Here is a 21,688-nt window from a genome sequence, read left to right as displayed (position 1 = left end):
CTTGGCTTCAATCGGCTAGAGCCGTGCCATCTTCCCTCCACCAAAGACTAAAGTTGGTCCATGATAATGAAATCACTTCAATCCTAGGGGACAGTTAGATTGCACCAGCTATAGAATCATCACTTCAACACCTGGAGAAAGGTCTAGATTTCGCCTCTTGCTAGTTTGAAGAAGTGAATTCCATCGAGAAGGTCCAAGAGGCAAAAAAGTTGAAGGAAGAATAGTACCACCCCTCTAAATGGTGGCTCATATGAAGTTTGACCCTAGCAGAGGGTTAGGTATCAAGCAACAAGGGAGATTGAACCCTGTTTAGTCTAAGGGATCACTCCCTTGATTTGGAGTGGGCTATAAACCTGATGAACATGACCTATTTCGCCCATAAGGAAAGAAGAAGAAAGGTGTACAACTTTTATCACCACTTCATTTTGTCAAACCCAGTAACCTATCAACCATGCCTAAGCCAACACCAACCCCTCAAGCTAGCCCAAAAACCCCCCTTGACATCCCAAACATTTCAATACTTTTCCTTGAAGACCAAGTAGATCGAAAGGACATTGGCTCATCATCAAGGGCCTAGCAGGAAGAGGAGACTGAGGTGATCTACAAGCCTTGTTGACCCATCGATTAGGGCAAGGTGGAAATCCCTACAGGACCAGAGGTAATTGACGAGCTTGAGGATCATGCCATTTGAAAATCCTTTGATGCAGATGTATGTACGATAGGAGGCGAATTCATGGAAGACCCTGCCTAGTCAATTGTCCATTTATGAGAGCCTATTCATAATTGGATGTCTTCTCCAACTACCATGGGCCTAGAGGCCCCTTCTCTTTAGGTTTGTTAAGTTGTAATTCTTGGACTAGGGGCTCAATTCTTTCTACCTTGTGTCTTAGTCCCAAAAGCAGTTTTTGTACTCCATTGATCCAAATGAAATGAAAATCCTTTTCCTTGAACTAAGAGTAGTCTGATCCCCCTCAAAAGGGTATGCAAGCAGCCTTGGTTCAGAACCTAGGCCTGACCACTTTTTTTGAAAAATCTCCTTTTTGTCCAGTTCCAATTCCCATGTTTATTCCTCCTTTTCATCTTACAAGAACCCGAACCCATCTCACAAGCCTATGACTTCGACCTTGAGTTAGACTTTGATCTCATGGGGATAGAGGAGGAACCTCTTGAGGAGGAGATCACTCAAAGTATCCTTGATCAAATTGAATGGCAAGAGGAAAGAAGACCAAAAGCTAACTCAGAAGAAGTTAGTCTTGGAACTGATGATGACCCAAAGTTGGTAAAAATAGGGAGTGTATGGAGGAGGTGTTAGTCTGAATTGGAAGTGATCTCTCTTTGAAAGACGAAGGAGTGCCTCCCAAGGGAATAAAAGCCTTTTTGGTATGGGGTAGAGAAAGATGAGAGGGTTGCAGGGTCTCGAGGGTATCAATAGTGAAACGCTTAGGATTCGATGATCCCCAATTGGAATAGGACCCTCTATTTATAGAGAAGATACTGAGATCCTAAAAGGTAGGAGACAAGGATCTTCGCTCTATATCGAAAAGGGAATATATTGTTCTCTGGTAATTATTGGGCATGCTATTAGGTGTCACCATGTGCTCCATGAAGATATCCTCGAGGATTAGCTTTCCTTATCCCTGAGATCCCTCATTACTCATGTGTGCTACTACCTTTTGTGTGCCATGACTAATCCTACATGGAGGTGATGACATCACCATCTGAAGGTCAGTATTTGTTAATTCCATGTGGCGATTTGCAAAGTGCTTCTCTGTAATAGATTCACATGTGTTTGGGCACCCATGCCCGGGTCTCGCCATGGGCTCGACCCATTGTCCTCCCCGACCCACTATCTAGAATGGGTTCGTGGATGGCGAGTCTTTCTAAGGATTGTTTGGGTTTGGGTGTTGACTAAGTTTGGTGGGTCATGGGATTATCGTGGTTCTGTTCAACATGTTGCGGGTTCATCGCGATGGTTATAATGGACCGTAGGTTAATCGCAGCATGGGAATTGAGTGTGGACTATTTGTAAGTGTTTCTATGGTGTTATTATTGGTGTTTGAGTACTCTTCAAGGGTCTAAGCGAGCTGTACACACCTACATTATCCCCCGGCTTATCAGTAAGTGGGAGATTATCGATAAGCATGTTGCCTTTCTTTCTAGATTATGTGGAAATTTCATTGGGTCTGGTGCTTTTGCTAGACTTGTGGTTTTGTATAAGTCATGTATACCTTGTGTTAATGCTTGGTAATTTATTATGGCCTAAGGCTTAGTCCCCCTGTCTTTTGGTGATTTGTTTTTGGGCACAGTCAGTGTTATGTAAATCGCATGTTCTGGTCCCCCCTGAATGTTGTTAGGAAGGAAATCACCAAAAGATAACCAAATTTATGGTTGATGGTGCGGCTATTTAACTACTTCCATTGTAGATGTATTGGTGACTAGGTTGCGGCGGCGGTTATTATTTTCCTTGTGCCGATGTGAACAGGTGCCATGTGTGTCGCTCGGGCCTCCGCTGGCCGAGTAACGGTGCTAGGTGTATCATTACGACTAGGTATGTGCATCACGGTGTTCCATCTTCTTGCGGACATACTAGTGAGGCATGTTGTTTTGTCTTTCGCAATGATTCATTTGGATGCGCCTGTTTAGTCCCCCTTTTTGAGGTGTAGGCTAACTGTAAAAAGGTGCAAAGTGTCTTGTTTAGTATTGCAACAATTTGTCTTCTCTATTTTTATTCGCGGTAGGGAATGGCTCTTAAACAAAATGATGCGCAGATGCCTATCGGTGAATCTATGGGTTCTAATTCGCCGTCTCTGGTGTGGTCAACGTTATCTTTGGAACATGCCATTGTCCGCCAGCTACTTAGGTAATACTATGAAGAGAATGGTACAGCCCCCTTGGGGTATGATGTTGTCGATGGAGTGCCTATCTGTGGCTCTCATCCGCGAGACAGGTATGTAGTGTCAAGGGAAATTGTGAGTTTTGCAGAAATAGTCGTTTGGTTTGGTTGGCTGCCTCCAGTCGAGATGCCTTCAGTCATTGTTAGTCCGGCGCTGAATACACTCACATCGGTGATGGTTGAGATTGTGAACCTCCCCTATGATCAGATTTCGTGGCCGACTCTCGTGCAATGGTTAAGGACCTGTGATAGTCTCTCCACGATCGGTTTCCATGTTGCGGAGGTCGAGGAATGCATCATTTGATTGGCACACATGTTTTGGAGGGCGGGTCTCAGGGATTCGCCGTTGGTTTACGGGCGCTCTATAGAGGATATGCGCCATTGTGTGGAAGCAGTAGAGGCTATGTTGGAGGAGGCTACCAGGCATCTTGTGGACCTTGAGGCATAGTGTGTTTATCAATGTCGCATGGTGGTGGAGTGTGAGGCGGAGATAATTGAGCTTACAGCGTACGAGGCTCGGGAACCTCTGCTTCGGGGTATTGAAGCTGTGAGGACTGAGTGGACCGCTTGATAAATGCTATATTTTGTTTATGAATATGTGCATTAATTTTCATGGAATAAATGAGATCCTCTTCAGCCCAGTGAACTTATTTTGTTATTGTTATGTATTGTTTTGTGATTCGAGAAAAGGTTGTGTATAGCTTTGGTCGCATTTAATTGTGTGTGTGTGTGTGTGGCATTCATTGTGTGCTATTGCTTTACCCTTAGTATGGGTGGATGATTAGGTCAATTGCATGGCTTGGCTACATCATCACCATGGGTACTAGTGATGTTGCAATGAAGCCATGAGACTCTTCAGCTACGCAACCCCTCAAGCCAAGAATGGCTTGTAGGGGGGAGTTAAAGCCTTTACTGGGTAACGGCCTTGTCAGCTTAGTGTCAATCCTGCGGGGGCTGTCCGACTTGTCCCATTGGGACTTCATGATCGGTTAGGTTTGGGCGTGTGGCACTTACCGATGGGGTCATTCGATTAGCGCTTACGAAATCATTATGATTCAATCACACATGTGGGGCAAATTTGATGCTTGATACGGTTCAGCGATGGTTACTAATGCGGCACACTGTTTGAATTAATGTGCCTCACCGATCCCGCCCTCCCAGGGGCACTTGGGTAATTTCACATGGTTTTTTTGTATTCTAAGTAATGCCATGTGTGTTGCACAGGCATTCATTCATTTATGCCAGCGCCATTCGTTTTTCTATGCATGTTAGTGTCAGAAAACATTCATAAGATTGGGGAAAGCAAATCTGAGTAGTTCTTTTCGCCTACGATTTGTGCTTAAGGGTCTCTCTGCTCAGTGTCCCCTAAGATCTCACTTTGATTTATGTCCATGGCTCTGTGTCGCTATCTGGATGTTAGGATTGCCAAGGGATAGGAGATGAAGAAAATGGAGAAAATGGTTGAGTGTCCTTTTGATTTTGTTAGGACAGTCGATATGGCGGAAATGCTCTCGGAGAGGCAAACTGCCTTAGCTGCTACGGGGGAACTGGGATTTTGGCCCCCTGGTTCCAATGGTGAGAGGCGTAGAGGGCATATTCAATCGTATTCAGGGGAATGAGTTGTTGTGCCTTTGTGGTCAATCCGATGAATTTATGTCCTACAAGTGTCAGGAACCTAGGACCGACAATTCGAAATCCCCAAACAGTTATACAGCACGGGCAGAGTTCATTCTCAAAAACCCTATGTATTGTCGGATGTTGTAGGATTCTAGCTTGCCCAGGCTTGTTGATTGCTGTATGAGCCTATCTAGTAGGGAAGGTGTGAAATATGTAGGCCGTCTGCTGGAATTGTGGTGTTTCTATACTCAAACGTTCATTGAGGCTTTTGGGGAATTCATGGGGGCAGTCGAGGACGCGGCTGCTTTAATGGCAGTGCTCGTTGGTGGTGCTCTGTCCGCACACCATCTGCAACATGTTGAGTCCATCCCGGTGGACTACAGAAAATTGTGCAATGAACTTCTCCACGCAGTGACTTTATTCAAGGTGTGGGAGGATCAGACCACATCTTGTGGGAAGATGTTGTTGGATCACTGGATAGAATTTTGGTTGAAACCTCATGGCGGTTGGGATGTATGGTGAGGAGTAGGGGTAGCTAATGCCATCTCATGGCATTTATTCTGTATGTGGTGTCCCGGTTCCTCTTCTCGGGTCCTCCAAACTACGGGTTGTGTACTTCATTTGTGCCCCTTGCCGTCATTGCTGCAACTGGCCATCAGCTTCCCTTAGCTTCCATGTTCATGGGGTATCTGTATGAGCAGTTGGACGATACCGTAAAGCAGTTGGTGGATGTGAGTTGCAAGCACCATGTTAGCTATATCTATGCGCCATTCCTTTGGATGTATCTATGCGAATGGTTCGATCTTGCGATTACCCCACACTGGCTTGTGCGCTTCAAGGTCCCAGTGGCAACTTTGCATGAGGATGAGTTTGAGTACAAGACTTTTGAAGTCTGCAAGGGGAAGCAATGGTTGCAGGCCACTCGCCATAAGAGATTCAAGATTGATGAGATCAACATCTGGTTGGCTTCCTTGGGTGGGTTCAAGTGGAGGCCCTATTGCGAGCTGGCTCGCAACATTATGCCCTTTTGTGTTGGTGTGCCTATTCCTAGTGATGCGGATCAGCATTGTGCTCTACATGTGAGCACGTTTGAGGTCCGCATAGTGTGGTTGGTTACATGGCCTGGGGTTATAGCTTACCATGATTGCAATGATGAGTCACAGTTAGTTGTATATCACCCAGATCGGGTGACACGCCAGTTTGGGTATGATGACCTGGGTGGGCAGTTTCTGTAGGCTACCGGGGAAGGTCGGGCCTTTCCAGGTTTCTCGTGTTTGCCAGTTGCTGCTTTCTTCAGGGAGCCGCGGTGCAAGGCCCTGCAATTGTCATATCTATGTGCATGGCTGGCGGGTTTCCAAGAAGTGGTCAGGAAGACCCCCAAGCCTCGTCATTCCCTAGCACCTCCGGAGGATCATGCCGCCAGTCAAGGTGCCATCCCTATTTCTGTCATGATGGATTCATTCAGGAAGGATGTAAACAAATGCAAGAGGGGTCTGTTGGTGTTAGAAGGGGGAAATAATAGTCGCCCACCAATTACTAAAAGGGTGCGATCTGCAAAGGTATCCTGTCCATCGCAATCTGGAAATGTGCCAAGTCCTCCGATTGTCAGTCCATCTCATGTATAAACCGATGACTAGAAGGTCCAGTCAACGACGTCTAAAGGGGCAGCCACGCCAGTCGAAGAGTCAGGGGAATTGCTGCTTTCGGTTCCTCCTGCTATGGAGGCCATCATTCGATTCTCGAGTGGGTGGATAAAGAAGAGGGCTCCTCTGTGCTCAAGGCATTGCCCTGAAAGTGGTCATTCGGTAAGCCCCTTTTGATGAATATAATCTTTCGTTCCTTTATGTTTAAGACAAAATTTTGGCTAATATGCTCATTTTTCATTATTGTAGCCAATGGAGACTATATAAGGACGGACTGTCAGTGAAGTCTCAGTGAGCTCTTCAGAATAGTTGGCGGGGAGCCCGATTGGCTCCCATGATGGGGAAGGTACAGAAAGTATGCAAACCTATGCCCAGTACCCTTGTATTTGTTGTATGGTATGGGGACTAACTATGGGGTTGTCTTTAATACTGAAGCGAGTAGATCGCAGTGAGGTCCGACCCGATGAAGATATTGTCAGGGTTGATGAGATTGATCACAACATGAGTTTTTGTTGCTTTCTCGTTGACCCTCTTTTCTTCTCTCTCTTCTTTTGAGTTTTGATATGTGTTTGTTAGGTAGATTAGTTGCATTTGATTCATTACAGAGCTTATTTACTGAGCATGTCGACGGTGCAGCGGTGATAACTTTATATTTTGATGCCTTAATGGGCATCATTTTAGGGTTACCAAGGCCTTATAATAGTCAAAATGTGCCCTTTTCCCAGATAAATTCAACATTGTGACTTTTGAGTGTCCCTGTGCAAATCCTGGGGAAAACTAGGGAAGTTTTAGGGCTAAAATGAAGTTTTTGGGAAGCTGGTGTGAATTCCAACTGAGAGAGGTGGTGTTTCTATGAAAAACTAAGCATAGGAGGGCGGTTCCTATCTGCCAAACCCAGATAGGTGCCCTTCCCACTAAATTAGCAGAACTCTCTCTCCTCATTGAAACCCTAGGTGCCTCCCCCTCTTCTTTTTCTCTCTTGGCAGCCCAAGGCTATCAAATCTCTACCCTCCACTCTGTCCTAACCTCTAGTGTCAACCATCCAAGCCTTAGCAACCTCTCATACCCTTAGATCTCTCCCTATACAGCATCCTAGCCTTACAGCTCACTCCTTAAATGTCAACCAATCACCCTAGGGGGCCACATCACATAGACCAATCACCTTTCTCCAGCTATAGGCACCAAAATCTACACCCTCCATTCTAGGCGCCCAAATCTCAGCCCTACATAATATTGGGTGCCCTCTCCTCCTCTTTCCAGCCTTAGGATCTCCTTATAACAATCCTAACCCTCCATTCTCCAACCTAGGGAGCCCATATTTCTGCATAAATCCACTAGCTACCCCTCTCTTTCTCTCTAATCCCAGTTTTGTCCACCCTTCCTTATAAAAAAGACCCCAAGGGCCCTGGAGAAGGGTTGGTGAATTCACCCAGTTCAAGGCTAAGGTTTCTTGAGGAGTTCAAGGATTGTAGAAGGGAAGGATACCTAGATCTTGTCATGAGGGGTTCCTACAAGTAGTCCAGCCAATCTGCAACTACCACTACTGAATTTGATTAGCCATCCCTTTCCTTTTCTTTATTTTCTTTTATGCTATTTTGGTTGGATTCTGCCCCCAGGAAAGAAGGAAGGTTGTTCTTTAGAAGTTCAAGGGTAGAGGAAGAGGAGAACGCCCAGGCACGAGGAGGGCTTCCTGCTTGCGGTTCACCTAGCCACTACTGCCACTTCTTGATTTGGATCCCAACCAGTTTCCCATAGTTTTAGATTTACTTTTTACGCATGTTTTTATTTTCTGTTCTTTAATTTTCAGTTTTTATTTTATTTCTGCAATTTATTTTATCAAATTTAATTTTTGTCTTCCTTTCTGCAGATCTGAAATTCGGCCAGGTAAGACGGAAGGCCCAACTCGAGGAGTTCGATGGTCAAAGGATAGATCCGGAGACTGCTACCTCTGACCGAGTTGTAGATTTTTTATATAGTTTTTTTCTAATTTCTGTTATTTATTTATTTTTGTGCAATTTTCACTTTCAGCATTGTTAGAATTTTATTTTAATGGATTCCAATTCAGTTAATTAAATTTTGTGTTTGTGCAATCTCAAATCTTGTTATTTTTTTCAAATTGAAGTACGTAACAATTTTTCCCTCGCTTCCCTATGGATACGACCCCTTTCTCACCACTAACTATGTTTTGTAGTTATTTTGAGAATCGAAAAATTTATAAATATTCAAACTGGTGTTCCAAAGTAGTTAATGACACGCTTTCAGACACACAAAGATTTTGGCGCCGTTACCAGGGAAGCAACAGAGAAAAGTTTTTATTTGCTTTGTTGAAATCCGTTTCATTATTTTTTTTATTTTCATTTGATTACTTGATCTATAGTCCCATTTTAATTCTTGTTTCTCTTTGATTTTGCAAGACGTAATAGCAAAAGGTGGGGTACCGGAGCATTGTCGGACTACTAAAGAAAAGAGAAGAGAAGAAAAATTGGTATTGTGATTCAGGTGTTATCGTCCCAATTTAATCCTGTTTTTTGTTTTTATTTTTGAATTTATCTTCGTAGATTAGTTTTTTTCAATCTTTGGTTATTTATTTTTATTTTTATTTCTTAATAGATTTGGCTCTATTTTTTTAGGATTATTTTTTTTCTTTCGTTTCATCTTTAGATCTAGTTAGTTATCTGTTTATTTCGAATTTGAATTTAAATTTCAAAATTTTAATTTTAATTTGAACCTGAATTTGAATTTAAATTTCAAATTTTAATTTACAACAAAAAAATAAAAATAAATAAATAAATAAGAAAAATATTTTAAAATTTTTGCATTTGCATTCCAACATTTAGGGTTTGATATGTTCTAGAGCATGCATCATATATGATTATTTAATTGCTGAAATTATCTTGTTAGTTGTTAATGTGTTAGGGTTTTTCATTTTTAATTGCTTCCTTTGCTGAATTAGTTTGTTTTATTATTTTATGTTAAATTGCTGAATTGCATATTAGAGATAATTGTTCATGCAATGTAATTAGTTGCATTTATTTTGTTTATTGTGTTTTTCCATTAATCCATTTAAGGGCAATCCAATTTAAATAAGATAAGATGGGGATTTCATTACCCTTCCTTGGCCTAAAAACCACCACCCTTTCACGTGCAGTTCACCCTAAACCTTAATTTAAAATTTGGGTAGCAAGATCCTTTAGGAGGCCCCACAAATTTGGTTCATAAGTGTGCTGAATTTTAGGGAAGCTTGTAATTACTTTCCATAACCGGCGGTTGGTGTTTAAGGAAAGAGGTTAACTGGCTAAACCTAAGCGGGTTTTGCGGTCACTTAATTAGGTCCTTGCGAGAGCAAGGTGAGCCTCCCACATCCCCACCTCTTACCTGGCTAACCAAAGAAAGTGGTGTAATTCCAAGTGAACCTAAGGGGGTTCACATTGGTTAAACCACAAGTTTAGGAAAACTTAGTTTAGCCCCTAGGTCATGTGTTTTACTTGTTTGTGCTTAATCAGTAAGAAATTAAAACCAAATAAAATGAATTCTATGGCCAAAGTTTGTGGAATGAGAAATTACTTCCAACCTGAGCCATAGATAGATTGGAACCATGTGTCTCAACAACTGGATAAAATTAATGGGATGGCCCAAAAACTTGATCAAGTCCTTCCATTTTGTCAACAAATTGGCCCATACCCAACCTTGTCATCCTACCCAACAGGTTTCATCTGTGCCAGCCCAGCCCACCAAGTTAATGAGTGTCCAACGGTGACCCAGTTTCCGCCGTTTATCCAAGAACAGGTCCAGGCAGCCCAAAGTTTCTCGAGGCCTAATAATGACCCATTTTCAAATACATACAACCCTAGGTGGAGAATCACCCTAACTTTTCTTGGAGAACACATCAACCTAACATACAGTCCCAGTAGTACCATCCATCTAACTCTATGTTCCAGCAATTTCAGAGGCCACAAGTGCAAAGCCAATTCCAGTAGACTTATCCCAAGAATCAGTCAGTCCAACCTTATCCGGTTTACCCACAACCTCCTTAGACCAGTACAGTTGATGACAAATTCATGCAGCTTCACTGGATGATTCTATCTCAGCAGCAGTTCATCACTAGATTAGAGAGCCAAATAGGACAGCTAGCTGAAGCCAATGCGAGGAGAGAAGTAGGACAACTACCGAGTCAATCGGTTGCGAATCCTAGAAATCAGCCACCGGGTTTTCCTCCACAACAGGTTCAACCACCTCCTAAGAACCCTCAATTTGAAAATGTCAAGGCTATTACGACCTTAAGGAGTGGGAGGATTTTAGAGGACTCATATGAGAAAAAGAAATTTGAAAACATCAGTGAAGAAGAAAAGGACCAAGAAGACCATAAGTTAAGGGGGGAAGAAAAAGGAAAGGAAAAATAAGAAGAACCTATATTAAATCGACCTGTAGTTCCCTTTCTAACTGCACTTACAACCGGGCCATTATGAAAGACGAAAAAGACTTGCAACAAGGAGATCAGGGAGTTATTCAAGCAAGTCCGTATTAACATCCCTCTCCTCGGTGCAATCCAACAAGTCCCAACCTACACCAAGTTCTTGAAAGAGCTATGTACTCAAAAGAGGGAGCCACGATCGGCCCCACAAAAAGTGATGCTCTCTGCAGATGTTAGTGCGGTTCTCCTAAACCAACTCCCCCGGAAAATGAAAGACTATGGTGCTCCTCTAATAAGTTGTGCAATCTTTGGAATCACTTTTGATTGGGCTCTATTGGATCTTGGGGCCAGTATAAATCTACTCCCCTCTATTATTTATGAAAGGTTCAGGACCGGCGAGTTAAAACCTATGCCGGTAATTTTGCAACTCGTTGATCGATCAATCAAGACTCCTCAAGGTGTTATTGAGTACGTCATTGTCAGAGTAGAGGATTGTTACTTCTTAGTGGATTTTATCAACCTAGACATGACCCCAACTGAGGAACTTAACCATAACCCAATAATCTTAGGATGTTTGTTTCTAGCAACTGCCAATGCAAACATCAACCATAAATTGGGAGAAATAAACATTACATTTGGAGAGCAGAAAGTCCGATTAAAGGCATTTAGTGCCACCAAGTATCGAAACCTAGGGGACGATGACTTCAAGGTAGATGTAGTGGACGACCTTGTAGATGCCTTGTCTACCCTTTGGTTAGCTCAACCCGAGCCCTATCTATGTAAAGAAGAAAGTGAGTCTGGAAGTGTAGATGTGAGAGGTGAGTGAATGCATCTAGCTAAAGATGTTAAACTTAGCACTAGTTGGGAAGCAACCCAACGAAATTTTATTTTAGTTGTCTTATTAGAGTTTGTTTTTTCCTTTGAATAAATTTCAGAATTTAGTTGGTAGACCTTGAACCCCTTGGGAAAACCCTCTTGATTGTTCCCTTTGGCCCAAGTTCCCTTGCAACATTATAGTCATGCCATTAGGGACAATGGCACTTAAGTTGGGGGGTGAGGAAAGAGAGAGAAATTTTGAAAAAATAATAATAATAATAATAAAAGCTAAGCCATTAGAAATGTAGAACTAAAAGTTTCACTGAGAAATTTTTACGTTTTTCGTATTAAAAAAGATTCCTAAACAAAAAAAGTTGAGGAAACTGATAGAAGAATATTGAATTCTTTAGAAATTGGTAGCAAGTGATAGGAGTCAAAATTGACCTTATTTGAATATTGTTGAAACCATTTAGTAATTGGAAAATACTGCCAAGTTTTCCCTAACAGGATAAGAAGAGAAAGATTGAGAAATTAGATAAAAATTCTTTAAGTCATTAGAGACAATGGACTACCCTAAATAGTGTTTCCAAAAAAAAAGAACAAAAGGTGATAATTTTGTATTTTGATGCCTTAAGGGCATCAATTCAGGGGTATTTTCAACCTTAGAAAAGTCAAGTGTGCCATTTCCCCAGTTAATTTCAATAGTGTCACCTCTGAGGGTCCCTGTGCAAATTTTGTGCAAAACTGAGAAATTTTCATGACTAAAATGCAGCTTTTGGGAAGCTGGTGTGAAGTCCAGCTAAGAGATGGGGTATTTTTGTGAAAAACTGAAAGCAGGAGGGTGCATCCTATCTACTTAACCTAGTTTGGCGTCCATCCTACTATATTAGCATGCTCCCCACACCTTAGCAAACCCTAGGGCACCTTTTAACCCATTCATTTCACTCTTAGAAAACCCTAGCCGCCCCTAGGTGTTTAATCTCCACCCTCCACTTCTTCTAATCTCCATTACTCATTCTACGGCATTATTTTTGTAGCTTTTAAACCCTAGGGCGCCACCTAACTACAAATCCTCACCATTCCGACCCTAACCACTAGATCTCAGCCCTCCATCCCATCTTATATCTTAGCCATCCACTCTAGGGTGCCACCCACCTCTTTTAATCTCTACCTTTTAACCCTAGGTGCCTCAATCTCCTACATTCATTTCTGGGCGCCCAAATCTTATCCCTACATAATATTGGGTGCCCTTTTCTTGCCTTCTCAGCCCTAGGATCACCCCAGAATCATCCTAACCCTCCATTAGAAACCCTAGGGTGTCCATAACTTTGCTAAAACCCACCTGCCGCCCTCGTCTTTCTCTCTATTCCTAGTTGTGTCCATCGTTCTCTATAAAAAGGATCCTAGGGGCCTTGGAGAAAGGGTTAGTCAATTCACCCAGTAAACAAGGCTAAAGTTTCTTGAGGAGTTCAAGGGTTGTACAAGGAGACGATGCCTAGATCATGTCAGGAGGGGTTATAGCAAACTATTCAACCATTTTGCAACTACCACCACTGGATCTGATCAACCATTCTTTTCTTTTCTTTATTTTCTTTTCTGTTATTTTTATTTCAGTAATCTTTTAGATTTAATTCTTGTTTGTTTCTCTGTTTTGCAGATCTGAATTCGTTCGGTTCAAGGCTAAGGTGTCTTGATGAGTTCGAGAGTTGTAGAAAGGACCGACGCCCGATTCTTGTCAGGAGGGGTTTCTATAAGCTGTCTAGTCGATCTACACCTAGTGCCACCGAATCCAGATTCTGGATCATTTTTTTATTTATTTCTTTTACTTCCTTTGTTGATTCCCATACTTTATTAAATTCTTATTATTATTTATTGTCTTGTTTAAATTTGAAACATTTAATTTCAGTAATAATGGATTTTATTTTCGTATTTTCTACCATTCCCAATTGCATTCTTTTGTCCGGATCTAACAATATATTAATTTTTCACTTGCTTCCCTGTGGATATGACCCGTTCTCACCCATTTACCATGTTAGTAGTTGTTTGAGAAATGGTAAAAATTATAAATATTTAAACTGATGTTCTAGGGTGTTTAGCGACGTGCTTCCGGACACACCATGTTTTTGGCGCCATTGCTAGGGAAGCAACGGAGAAAATTTTTTATTTGCTTTATCTGGATCTGTTTCATTATTTTTTAATTTTCGTTTTATTACTTTATCCATTATCTCTGTTTAATTCTTGTTTCACTTTCATTCTACAGGATATAATACCGAATGGTGGGGTGCCGGAGCATTGCGAGACTGCGGGAGAGAAGAGAAGAAAGAGAAATTGGATTGCATTTCAGGTGTAGTCGTTCCATTTTATTTTTGATTTTTTTATTTTTATTTTCAAACTCTTTTTTGTTGTAAGAATAAATATTTTCGAATTTTTAATTAATTTTTTTTCTAGATCCAATTTATTTTTTTTAGTATTATTTTTCTTCCATTTTGTTTGTAGATATATTTTTCTTTATTTATTTTAATTTCTTGTTCAAATTTTTGTCTTATTAGGTTAGTGTTTTTCTTTTATTTCAACTAAAAAAGTAGAAAAAATAAATTTGTTTATTTTATTTTATTTTATTTATTTCCGCATAATATTCTTTTGTTTATGTTATTTTCGGTTTAATTTTTAGAATAACAATTTTTCTTGTTAGAATTTATTTTGGTAGTAGTTAATTTAGTTCATAGCATAATTATTTCTTTTATTTTCTGCTTATCATAATTATTTGTTGCCTTATTTAATTTCCTTTTTTTAGTATTTAATTGAATAATTAGTTGTTAAATAGGAAATTGTTTAAATTTTTGAATTTGAGTTTAAATTCCAAATCTGAATTTAAATTTTAATTTTAATTCAAATCTGAATTTGAATTTCAAAAAAAAAATAGAAATATAAAAATATAAAAATATATAAAATTAATATTTTAAAAGTTTTGAAATTTCATTTTAACATCTAGGATTTGATATGTTTTATAGAATGCATCATATAGGATTCTTTAATTGCTGAAACTATGTTGTTAGTTGTGAATGTGCTAGGTTTCTTTTTCTTTTAATTGCTTCTTGTGCTTAGTTTATTTTATTCTTTTATGTTATATTGCCGAATTGAATTTTAGACATAATTGTTCATGCATTGTAGTTAGTTGCATTTGCTTTGCTTATTTTGTCTTCCAGTAATCTACTTAAGGGCAATTCCATTTAAATAAGATAAGGTGGGGATTTCATCACTCTTCCTTGGCCCAAAAATCACCATCCTTCACGTGGGGTTCACCCTAACCCTAATTTAAAATTTGGATAGCAAGATCCTTTAGGGAAGCCTCACATTTGGTTCAAAGGTGTGCTGAATTTTAGGACAGCTTATAATTACTTTCCATAACCAGCAGTTGGTGTCTAAGGAAAGAGGTTAAACGGTTACGCCAAAGCAAGTTTATGGTTACTTAATTAGGTTTTGTGAGAGCAAGGGGACTCTCCCACATCCCCACTTCTTACCTGGATAAACAAAGGAAGTGGTGTAATTCCATGTGAACCTAAAAGGATTCACATTGGTTGAACCATCAGTTTAGGAAACCATAGGTCAACCCTAAGTCGTGTGGTTGATTTGTTTACATTTTTTTTCTAATTTAAAATTTTCAAATTTCAGTTTAAATTATAGGAATTTAAATTTCAAAATCTGAATTTGAATTTAACTTTCAAAAATTTAAAATTTGAAATTAAAAAAAAAAGATAAAATTAAAAAAATTAAAAAAATAAAAACATAAAAGAAGAGAAATTTTCAAAATTTGAGTTTAAATTTCAAATCCAAATTTGAAATAAAATTCAAAATTTAAATTTCAAATTTCAACAAGAAGAAAAAGGAGGTTAAAACAAAATAAGATAAAATGAATTCAATGGTCGGAGTTTGTTGAATGAGAAACTACTTCCAACCTGAGCCACAGATAGATTGGAACCATGTATGCCGACAACTGGACAAGATTAACGGGGTGGCCCATAGAATTGCTCCACAACAAATTCAACCACCTCTTAAGAACCCTCAGCCTAAAAATACCAAGGCTATTACAATCTTAAGGAGTGGGAGGATTTTAGAGGACGCGTATGAGAAAAAGAGAGTTAGTTAAAAGGAGCAAGAAGACCCTAAGTTGGGGGGAGAAGAAGAAGCAAAGGAAACTTTAGATGACGAGCCTATAATGAACCAACCCGTAGTTCCCTTTCCAACTGCACCCATAGTCAGGCCGGTGTGAAAGAACAAAGAGACTCGCAATGAGGAAAGCTGGGAAGACCATATTAACTTCCCTATCCTCAATGCAATCCAGCATGTCCCGGCCTATGAAAAGTTCTTAAAAGAGTTGTGTACGCAAATGATGAAGACACGATCGGCCCCACAAAGAATGAAGCTCTCGGAAGATATTAATGCAGCTTTCCTAAACCAACTTCCCCGAACAATGAAAAACCCTAGTGCTCCTCTCATAAGCTATGTCATCTTTGGAACCACCTTCGATCGGGCCCTATTGAATCTTGGGGCTAGTGTAAACCTTCTTCCGTCCATCATATACGAAAGGTTCAGGATTGACGATTGAAACCAACCTTGGTAATTCTGCAACTCGTTGATTAGTTAGTCAAGACTCCTCGAGGTACTATCAAGGATGTCATTGTTAGGATAGAGAACTGTTATTTCCCTGTAGACATTGTTGTCCTAGACATGACCCCAACCAAATAATTGAACCATATCTCGATATTCTTAAGATGTCCATTTCTAGCAATGGCTAATACAAACTGTAAATTGGGAGAAATAGACATTTCATTAGGGGAGCAGAAAGTTCGGTTAAACGTTTTTAGTGCCTTTAAGTATCCAAACCTAGGGGACGATGGGTGCAAGGTGGATATAGTGGACGATCTTTTAGATGCCCTGCCTACCCCTTGGTTAGCCCAATCTGAACCTTGTCTTTCGGATGATGAAAGTGAGTCAAAGAGTTTAGATGATGAAAGTGCGTGAATGTGTCTGGCTGAAGGTGTTAAACTTAGCACTGGTTGGGAGGCAACCCAACGTAGTTTTAATGTTTCTGATGTTAGGATTTGAGTTATTTTCTTGGTTCGAGGCTAGGTGGCACCCCTTGAACCCCTTAGGAAAACCCTATTCATTGTTTCCTTTGACCCAAATCCTTTGTGTATCAGTCTAGTCATGCCATTAGGAACAATGGCATTTAAGTTGGGGGATAAGGAAAGAGAGAGAAAAACTGAAAAAAAAATGAGAAGCTAAGCCTTTAAATATGTAGAATTAAAATTTCACTGGAAAATTTAAAATTTCTTTCTAGCAAAAGAGATTCCCAAACAGAAAAAGTTGAGGAAACTGATAAAAGAATATCGAATTTTGTAGAAATTGGTAGCAAGTGATAGGAATCAAAATTGGTCTGATTTGAATATTGTCGAAACATTTAAAAATTGGAATATACTCCTAAGTTTGCCCTTGTCGAAATAAGAAGAGAAAGATGTTGAAATTAGACAAAAAAAATCTTCAAATTGTTAGAAACAGAGGACTACCCTAAACAGTGCTGCAAAAAAAAAAAAAAAAAAAAAAAGAGAATAAAAGGTCAATGGACACCCTAGATTTAGTAACCGGGTCTCTTCACCTAAGGCAAGTGTCGAGATTCGCATCAAACGGGAAAGGGAATGCCAAAGACAATCACCTAATACTTAGTAACCGAGTCTCTTCACCTAAAGAAAGTATCGACATTTGCATCAAATGATGGAAGGTAACAATAGAAATAAGTGTGCAAATCAAGTTCAGGGGTAGAAATCCACTAACAAAAATGATAAGAAGAATACATGTTTGATTTTAAAAATCAATCTTAACTTATCGAGACAATCTGCAAATGGAAGGGTAAATAAGATTTTTAAGCCAAGTTTCTGCGATATTCAAAGTAAGACAATTTTACCCCTTAAGCCCAATATTGATCTATATAGAGTTTAAAAATTCTGGAGTCATGATGCTTGGCTAATTCTGTTAGGGATGACCTTGAGATGGGAAGGATCTCTATGCTCAGTGTAATTTTAAGACAACATTGCCAAGGGACTAGCAATGGTTAAGTTGGGGGGTGTGATAACTCTGCATTTTGATGCCTTAACGGCATCAATTCAGGAGTATTTTTGGTTGTAGAAAAGTCAAAGTGTGCCCTTTCCCCAACTAATTTCAATAGTGTGACCTTTGAGGGTCCTTGTGCAAATTTTGTGCAAAACTGGGAAATTTTCATTGCTGAAATGCAACTTTTGAGAAGGTAGTGTGAAGTCTAGCTGAGAGAGGGGTGTTTTTGTGAAAAACTGAAACCAGGAGGGTGCCTCCTATCTGGTAAACCTAGATTTGCGCCCCTCCTACTGTATTAGCATGCTCCCCATGCCTTAGCAAACCCTAGGGCGCCTTTTAACCCATTCTTTTCACTCTTAGCAAACCCTAGCCGCCCCTAGGTGTTTAATCTACACCCTCCACTTCTTCTAATCTCTACCACTCATTCTAGGGCACTCTTTTTGTAGCTTTTAAACCCTAGGGCGCCACCTAACTGCTAAACCTCACCATTCAGCCCCTAACCACTAGATCTCAACCCCTCATCCCATCTTATATCTTACCCATCCACTCTAGGATGCCACCCACCTCTTTTAATCTCCACCGTTCAACCCTAGGTGCCTCAATCTCCTCCATTCATTTCTGGGCACCCAAATCTAAGCCCTACATAATATTGGGTGCCCTCTTCTTGTCTTCACAGCCCTAGGATCACCCCAAAATCATCCTAACCCTCCATTAGAAACCATAGGGTGTCCATAACTTTGCTAAAACCCAACTACCGCCCCCCTCTTTCTCTCTATTCCCAGTTGTGTCCATCATTCTCTATAAAAATGATCCCAGGGGCCCTAGAGAAAGGGTTGGTCAATTCACCCAGTTAATAAGGTTAAGGTTTCTTGAGGACATCAAGGGTAGTAGAAGGCAAGGATGCCCATATCTTATCAGGAGGGGTTACTACAAGCTGTTCAATCATTCTGCAACTACCGCCACTAGATCTGAACAACCATTCTTTTATTTTCATTATTTACTTTTTTGTTATTTTTATTTCTACAATCCTTTAGATTTAATTCTTGTTCATTTCTCTGTGTTGCAGATCTGAATTTGTTCAGTTCAAGGCTAAGGTGTCTCGAGGGGTTCGAGGGTTGTAGAAAGGACCGATGCCCGATTCTTTTCAGGAGGGGTTTCTGCAAGTTGTCTGGTCGATCTGTATTTACCGCCACCGGATCTGGATTTTGGGTCATTTTTTTTATTTGTTTGTTTTACTTCTTGTGTTGATTCCCATTCTTTATTAAATTCTGATATTTATTTATTGTCTTGTTTAAATTCAAAACATTTAATTTCAGCAATATTAGATTTTATTTTTGTATTTTCTGTCATTTTCGATTGCATTCTCTTGTCCGGATCTAACTACATATTAATTTTTCACTTGCTTCCCCTATGGATACGACCCCGTTCTCACCCATTTACTATGTTAGTAGTTGTTTGAGAAATGGTAAAAATTATAAATATTTAAACTGGTGTTTCAGGGTGTTTAACGATGCGCTTCCAGACACACCAAGTTTTTGGCGCCGTTACCGTGGAAGCAACGGAGAAAATTTTTTATTCACTTTATCCAGATCTGTTTCATTATTTTTTCCTTTTTGTTTTAGTACTAGATCCATTATCTCAGTTTAACTCTCGTTTCGCTAAGATTCTATAGGACCGAATAGCGAAAGGTGGGGTACTGGAGCGTTGTGGGACTGCGAGAGAGAAGAGAATTTGGATTGCGTTTCACGTGTACTCGTTCCAATTTATTTTTTATTTTTTTATTTTCATTTTTGAACTCTTTTTTTTTTGGTAGAATAATGATTTTCGAACATTTAATTAATTTTTTTTTCTAGATCCTATTTATTTTTTTTAGTATTATTTTTCTTCCGTTTTGTTTCTAGATCTATTTTTCTTTCTTTATTTTAATTTCCTGTTCGAATCTCTATCTTATTAGCTTAGTGTTTTTCTTTTATTTCAGGTAAAAAAATAGAAAAATAATTGTTTATTTTATTTTATTTTATTTATTGCCACATAATTTTCTTTAGTTTATTTTATTTTTGATTTAATTTTTAGAATAACAATTTTTCTTGCTAGAATTTATTTTGGTAGTAGTTAATTTCGTTCTTAGTATAATTATTTCTTTTATTTTCTGCTTGTTATAATTATTTGTTGCTTTATTTAATTTCATTTTTTTAGTATTTAATTGAAAATTTAATTATTAAATAGGAAACATTTTAAATTTTCGAATTTGAGTTTAAATTTTCGAATTTGAGATTAAATTTTAAATCTCAATTTAAATTTTAATTTTAATTCGAATACTGAATTTGAATTTGAATTTGAATTTCAAATTTCAAAACTTAAACTTAAAATTTCGAATTTCAAAAAAAATAAAAAATATAAAAATATAAAAAAATATAAAGGAAATTGAAAAAAATATAAAAACATATAAAATTAATATTTTGAAAGTTTTGCATTTGCATTTTAACATCTAGGATTTGATATGTTTTAGAGCATGCATCATGTATGATTATTTAATTGCTGAAATTATGTTGTTAGTTGCTGAAATTATGTTTGTTATATTGCCAAATTGCATTTTAGAGATAATTGTCCATGCCTTGTAGTTAGTTATATTTGCTTTGTTTATTTTGTCTTCCCGTTAATCTACTTAAGGGAAATTCCATTTAAATAAGATAAGGTGGGGATTTCATCACCCTTCCTTGGCCCAAAAATCACCATCCTTCACATGCGGTTCACCCTAACCCTAATTAAAAATTTGGATAGCACGATCTTTTAGGGAAGCCTCACATTTAGTTCAATGGTGGGCTGAATTTTAGGAAAGCTTGTAGTTACTTTCCATAACCGGTGGTCGGTGTTCAAGGAAAGAGGTTAAACGGCTACGCCAAAGCAGGTTTTGTGGTTACTTAATTAGGACCTTGCGAGAGCAAGGGGAGCCTCCCACATCCCCACCTCTTACCTGGCTAACCAAAGGAAGTGGTGTAATTCCAAGTGAACCTAAAAGGATTCACATTGGTTGAACCACTAATTTAGGAAACCCTAGGTCAGCCCTAGGTCGTGTGGTTGATTTGTTTGCATTTTTTTATATTTAAAATTTTCAAATTTTAATTTTAATTTTAGGAATTTAAATTTCAAAATCTGAAATTGAATTTAAAATTCAAAATCTGAAATTGAATTTAAATTTAAAAAATTTTAATTTTGAATTTAAAAAACAAAAGAGAAAATCAAAAAAATAAAAAATAAATAAATAAATAAAAACATAAAAAAGAGAAATTTTCAAAATTTGAGTTTGAATTTCAGAATTTATATTTCAAAATCAAAATTTGATATTAAATTCAAAATTTAAATTTCAAATTTCAACAAGAAGAAAAATGGGGTTAAAACAAAATAAGATAAAATGAATTCAAGGGCCAGAGTTTGTGGAATGATAAACTACTTTCGACTTGAGCCACAGATAGATTGGAACCAGGTATCTCGGCAACTAGACAAGATTAATGGGATGGCCCATAGAATTAACCAAGTCCTTGCATATCATCAACAAAGTGCCCCATACCCAACCTTGTAATCCTATCCATCATGTTCAATCTGTTCAAGCCCGACCCATCATGTTAGCTAGTGCCCTATGGCGGGCCCATGTCAACCAGTCATTCCAAACCAAGTGCATGCAGCCAACAGATTTTTCCAACCCAATGCTAACCCATTCTTTAGTCCATATAACCCTGGGTGGGAAAATCAGCCCAACTTCACTTACAAGGCCCAAGCCCAAGAAACACCCTAGCCAGATATGCACTCTCAATAGTCTGAAGCCCAGACTCACTAGGAGTACAATGATTACTTTGGGACTCAACCGGCTGAACCATATCAAACATATACACAGTCCTAATAGTTTCATCATCCATCTAACTCCATGACCCTGGAATTTCAGAGGGTACAAGTACAGAGTTCATTCCAGCAGGAGTACCCTAGGAACCAACCAGTCCAACCATATCAAGCTTACCCTTAAACTCCTCAAACCCGTATAGTAGATGATCAATTCATGCAGCTTTAGCAACTGATCCTAAATCAACAGCAATCCAACGATAGATTAGATAGCAAAATAGGACGACTAGATGAAGCCAAGGTGCGGAGAGAAGTAGGGCAAATACCGATTCAACCGGTTGCGACTCCTAAAAATCAGCCACCAGG

Source organism: Nelumbo nucifera, chromosome 2 (genome assembly GCF_055504915.1).
Source record: "Nelumbo nucifera cultivar China Antique chromosome 2, China Antique-T2T, whole genome shotgun sequence".
NCBI lineage: Eukaryota > Viridiplantae > Streptophyta > Magnoliopsida > Proteales > Nelumbonaceae > Nelumbo > Nelumbo nucifera.
Note: the sequence above shows the minus strand (reverse complement) of the source record.